Source organism: Otolemur garnettii, unplaced genomic scaffold, assembly GCF_000181295.1.
Source record: "Otolemur garnettii isolate 467f Iridium unplaced genomic scaffold, OtoGar3 scaffold00196, whole genome shotgun sequence".
Lineage (NCBI taxonomy): Eukaryota > Metazoa > Chordata > Mammalia > Primates > Galagidae > Otolemur > Otolemur garnettii.
This window is the reverse complement of record NW_003852591.1, coordinates 866,351-871,935: the sequence shown is the minus strand read 5'-3', so window position 1 is coordinate 871,935 and position 5,585 is coordinate 866,351. Positions and strand designations below refer to the sequence as shown.

The 5,585-nt window shown below is 41.5% G+C and overlaps 1 pseudogene; it reads left to right on the top strand.

The window, feature by feature from the left end:
- The first annotated feature begins 2,408 nt into the window (after positions 1-2,408).
- Positions 2,409-3,359, top strand: LOC100942352 (annotated as a pseudogene).
- Positions 3,360-5,585: the final 2,226 nt, after the last annotated feature.

Here is a 5,585-nt window from a genome sequence, read left to right as displayed (position 1 = left end):
AAGCTAAGGTAACATTATTTCTACCACCTCAAGAAGTTCCCTTGTGCTCTTCACACCTAGAAGAAAAAAATTTTCAAAATGAACTGAGTTTCCCTATCCTAAAGCTTTCATATAAAAAGAGTAATACAGCAGATATGCTCCTTCATCTCTGGCTTATTTGCTCAGCATGTTTATAAAACTCATCCAGGGTGTTCTGTGTATCAGAAGCTTATTTATTTTGCTGGGTAGTATTTCACTGTATCAATACACAAAATTTCTCTTTCTCTTCTCCTCCTGATAAACATTTGGTTTGTTTCCAATTAGGCTTTTGTAAATAAAATTGCTATGAGCATTCTTGTACAAGTCTTTTCTTTGGACACATATTATCATTCTCTTGATTAATTACCTGGGAATGGCATTTTGGGCCCACAGATGACTGTGGGTTTAACTTTCTTTTTTTTTTTTTTTTTTTTTTGAGACGGAGCCTCAAGCTATCCCCCTGGGTAGAGTGCCATGGCATCATGCTCACAGCAACCTCCAACTCCTGGGCTCAAGCGAGTCTCCTGCCTCAGCCTCCCAAGCAGCTGGGACTACAGGCGCCCGCCACAACGCCTGGCCATTTTTTGGTTGCAGCCATTATTGTTGTTTGGCGGGTCCGGGCTGGGGATTCAAACCCGCCACCTTAGGTGTATGTGGCTGGCGCCTTAGCCGCTTGAGCCACAGGCACCGAGCCGGGTTTAACTTTCTAGGAATTGTTTATAGTTGTTATGTCTGCCTTTTATTACTATGATGTGTCCCTCTTTATTTCCAGTAATCCTTTGTCATGAGGTCTATGTGTGATAATAAGCTAGACACTCCAGCCTCTGCAAAATATAGCCTTACCTATTTTACTTTTAATCTGTCTGAGTCTTTACATGTAAGGGGTATCCTTATAGACAGCATATGGGTAGGTCTTCATTTTTTAAAATTCAGTCTGATCATCTCTGTATTTTAGTTGGAGTATTTAGTCTATTAATGTTTAATCCAATGTTGGATATTATTACCTTTACTTCTATCAATTGCTATTTGTTTTTTACTTATCTTTTTTTTTGTTCTTGGGCTAATCAAATATGTGTCTATTATAATACTTAATATATAAGTATATATATTATTACATCTTATTATATAATAGTGTATATATAGTGTAATTATATACTAATATATATAATTGTAAAAATTAAGTATATATATTATTACATCTTACTATATATTATATATAACAGTGTATACATATAGTGTAATTATATACTAATATATATAATTGTAAAAATTACACACACATACTATTCCAGATTAATCCCTCTCTTGGCTTTTTAGCTGTACTTCTTTGCATTATGTTTTTGTGGTGGTCACTTGGCCTACAACTATGCATCTTTAACTTACCATGACCTACTTAGCCTTAACACCGTAATACCACACATAACATATAATAATTCTTCAACAGTGTAGTTCCATTTGACTCTCCATTCTTTGTGTTGTTGTTGTCATGTATATTTTATCTACTTACACAATAAACCCCACAATACAGTGTTTTCATTTCTACTTTAAAGAGTCATATGTTGTTTAAACAATAAGAGAAGAAAACAGTAAACCCTTAGTCTGGTGGCAGCCACAAGGGCATGTGGCTCAGCCGGCCCTGTAGAGCCATGGTGGGAGAGATGCTGAGGGCATTGCCAAGGGCTGCACTGGCACGTCTGCGGCGGGATGCGTGCTGAGGCCACACTACATGCAGGTCAGTACTTGGCCGAGGTGCTAGAGCTGGGCCATTCTTGGCTGGCGTGGCACTCCCCTCACAGCATTCTTTGCTCTGGAGGTCCCAACTGGCCTGGCCAGGTTCTTTCAGCTGCACCACAGTGCGGATCAGTGTGCAAAGATGTTTATTGGAGGTGGTAGGTGAAAGGCATCTGGTTTACTGCAGTGAACTGATTTGTACCTTACTATAGTGGCTTCTTTTTAAAAAAAATATCTCTCACTCTATTTTAAAATTTTGAAGATTTGTTAGGTGAATCAGCTTCCTTTTCTCTGTGATAATCTTCACTGAGCCACATCTTAGCCCCGTGGACAGTTTGTCTCTACCTCTCACTGCCAATAGAAAGCTCATCATCAAACACACATTTAATCTGGAGCACCAACACAGTGCCCACTCTCACCCATAGTTTTAACCATCAGAGCAGCCTAAGAGGTTGATAGCATGACATATTTATGATTCTCCTGAGCTGCCTGGTGTGCAGGCATAATTGCCATTTGAGGATGAGGCATAACCAGCTGACCTGCCCACCCACCACCACATCTCAACACAGCTTTATTGTTCTGTACTCACTTTAGACTTAAGAGTCTTGGTGAAGAACAGTGGCTGCGGCAGCTTGTGACTGGGGGCAAGTAACAGAATCATGTTTCTTCAGAGGCTCTTTGAGTTCCCTGTCATTCCATCTGTACTCTCAGTCCATTTGCGGAGGAACGCTGGTGTTACAATCATGGCATTTAATAAGGAACTTGGTCTGCTGCGAGAATGTCACGTGTAGAGGTGTGTGATGCAGTGCAGCAGAGATAAGACCTGCAGAGAAATGTTGGAGAATGAGGGACTGGAGCTCTCTCTGGCAATCCAGCATAGTTCTTTATTTTACCAAAGCTTATATAGACCATACTGCACATACGCATGATTAATCAATAAACAAGTGACTTTAGAGTCCTGACACAGGTCCAGCACTGCCCAGAGCCAAGGAGTCTGTTGCTTAGCCGATAACCATTCCACTAACTTTATCTATAACTATTCTTAAACCCTATAATGAAAACAAGACTATAAAACAAGGTTCTGAGAGAATAAGCTGATTGAATGCTTGACCTTCAACAGACCATCTGGAGGCAGTTATCCATCCTAGGGAGTAGTCTGGAAATTCCCGAGATATACCAGTACCTGCTTGTAGGCTAGCCCCCTCAAGCCTCGGCCCTGAATCACTTCTACATGATAAGGTCCCGAGCCACATGGGGAGTTCTCTCCAGGTATTTCTACATTCTAACTCACAAAAGACTTCAAACTTGCTCTGACAAAATGGAACTGTTTAAAGGTTTACTTATAGGCCTTCCGCTTATATTGGTCCTTCACAGAAGCTCTTCTTGGACAAGATTAGGGAATACAGGTATAAGTGACAGGTGTCTGGAAGACCTGTTGATGCTGGCCCAGAGTATCAGCAAAACCTGGATAGGGAATTTTTTAAGCCTAAGTAAATGTTATGGTAAAGCAGACATGAATATGTTCTCTTAACTTCAAATTTGAAGATCATAAATTTGAAACCATCAAAAAACCCCAGGTCTCAAGAAATAAAGTAAAATTAATTTGGTAATGTGTCATGGATTAGTTGTACAACTAATCAGAAGTTTCAGAATAGACATACATTTTACAACTCTGAAATAAAAGAGAGTCTTGGTGACACAGGAGGAGATACCCCACAGTCTCAAAGGTCACCAGCCTTGGATAAGTTTGTTTGGCCCACTGATGGCTTATATTGCATTTAGAAGGATAAATTTTTTATTAACCATGTTCATAGTTTACCTTAGGGTTTATTCTTTGTGTTGTATATTCTATGGGTTTTTTTTTCCTTTTTGAGACTAGGTAGAGTGCCGTGGTGTCATGGCTCACAACAACCTCAAACTCTTGGGCTTATGCGGTTCTCTTGCCTCAGCCTCCCAAGTAGCTGGGACTACAGGCACTGCCACAACACCCAGCTTTTTTTGGTTGTAGTTGTCATTGTTGTTTGGCAGGCCTACTCTGGATTTGAACCCACCAGCTCCAGTGTATGTGGCTGGTGCCCTAGCCACTGAGGTACAGGTACCAAGCAAGCTAAAATTATCTTTAAGGAATTCATCAATTGGACCTTTAATCACAGAACACCTGCATGTCACAGGACCTATGATGTTAATGTTGTGAATCCACAGGGATTACCCTAGAATATTTTTGTGCTTCAGTTCAGTTGTGTTATAGAACTTCATCACCATGATTATACCATTTCCATGGGAACATGTCAGAATTCCAAACAAATAACTTACGATGAAATACAGCTTGTTCTTAAGTTGAGGCCACCTGCAGCCCATCAGGGGCAGGAAGACCATTTTGACAAACAGATGTTTACTGCTTCAGTGCCTTGTGTGAGGTGGGCTGAATCTGGAGCTTGCGTGTTGAGCTATAGCACACCAGTGTGTGTGTGTGTGTGTGTGTGTGTGTGTGTGGTGTGTGCAGGCACCAGCATTTGTGTGTGCACATGTGTGGAGGGGAAGAAGCACCGTCACGTTCACCCAGCATTCCAATCAAAACATTTGATTTGGAAATATTGGCTCCTAAGAACTTCAGCTCTCACAGGCTTCATACGTTCCATTTCCCTTCTCCTCTGGGGCTGGGTGTCATCAGCTGCAAACCAACAATCTTTTTTTGAATTTCAGAATTAAGTTATCTAGTTCCTAGGGCAATGAAGCCAAGTATGAGCAAACTTCTATAAGTCCTGAGCCACTGATTTTTAGCCAGTGTGTTGTGAAAAGATCTTAGGTGTGCCATGAAAAAATTTAAAGACCATTAATTAAATTATTTTGAATGTTCTGAGGTTTATCTTACAGGGGTACAAGTGAATCTTTCTAAGAGTAGAATGTGAACGTTTTAAAACAATAACTGAGAAAATGACATGAAGGCTGTGTTGACCAGTTTGATGGAAGTATTTTGGATTGCATGTGAAAATCCCACACTGTACCCCAGAAGTGCATTAATGTACATAGTTACCATTCAATAAAAAAAAAATTATTTTGAATGACATTTAAAGCACAGTAAGTACATTCTTTTTTTTTCTCTCTCTCTCTTTTTCTAGAGGCAGAGTCTCACTTTATTACCCTTAATACAGTGTTGTGCCATCACAGCGCACAGCAACCTCCAACTCCTGGGCTTAGGCAATTCTCTTGCCTCAGCCTCCTGAGTAGCTGGGACCACAGGTGCCCATCACAACGCCCAGCTATTTTTTTGTTGCAGTTTGGCCAGGGCTGGGTTCAAACCCGCCACCCTTGGTATTTGGGGCCAGAGTCCTATCTACTAAGCCATAGGCGCTGCCTTGGAGCTTTTAAAACCTCCCACTGCCCAGGCCTTACCTCAGACCAATTCAATCAGAGTCTGCATAGCGGGACCCAGGAAATCATTGTGTATGCATACATACACACAGACACCCCCCGCCCCGGGATTTTAATGTGTAAATTGTGTTGAGAAACTCATCTCTAAGGTTCTGCTGCTCAAGCCTGTACGTTTTCAGGTGTGATGTGATGCTGGCACCCAGTAACCTTACCTGAGCAAGGACCCTATACCCATTCCCGCAGAGGATCTGTTTATAGACACTTTTCTTTTGTGACATTACAGGTGCCTGGTGCATTAGACGAGAACTGGGTTTCCTTTCTAATAAACAATTTTTTTTTTTGAGACAGGAGCCTCAAGCTGTCCCCCTGGGTAGAGTGCCGTGGCATCTCAGCTCACAGCAACCTCCCACTCCTGGGCTCAAGCGAGTCTCCTGCCTCAGCCTCCCAAGTAGCTGGGACCACAG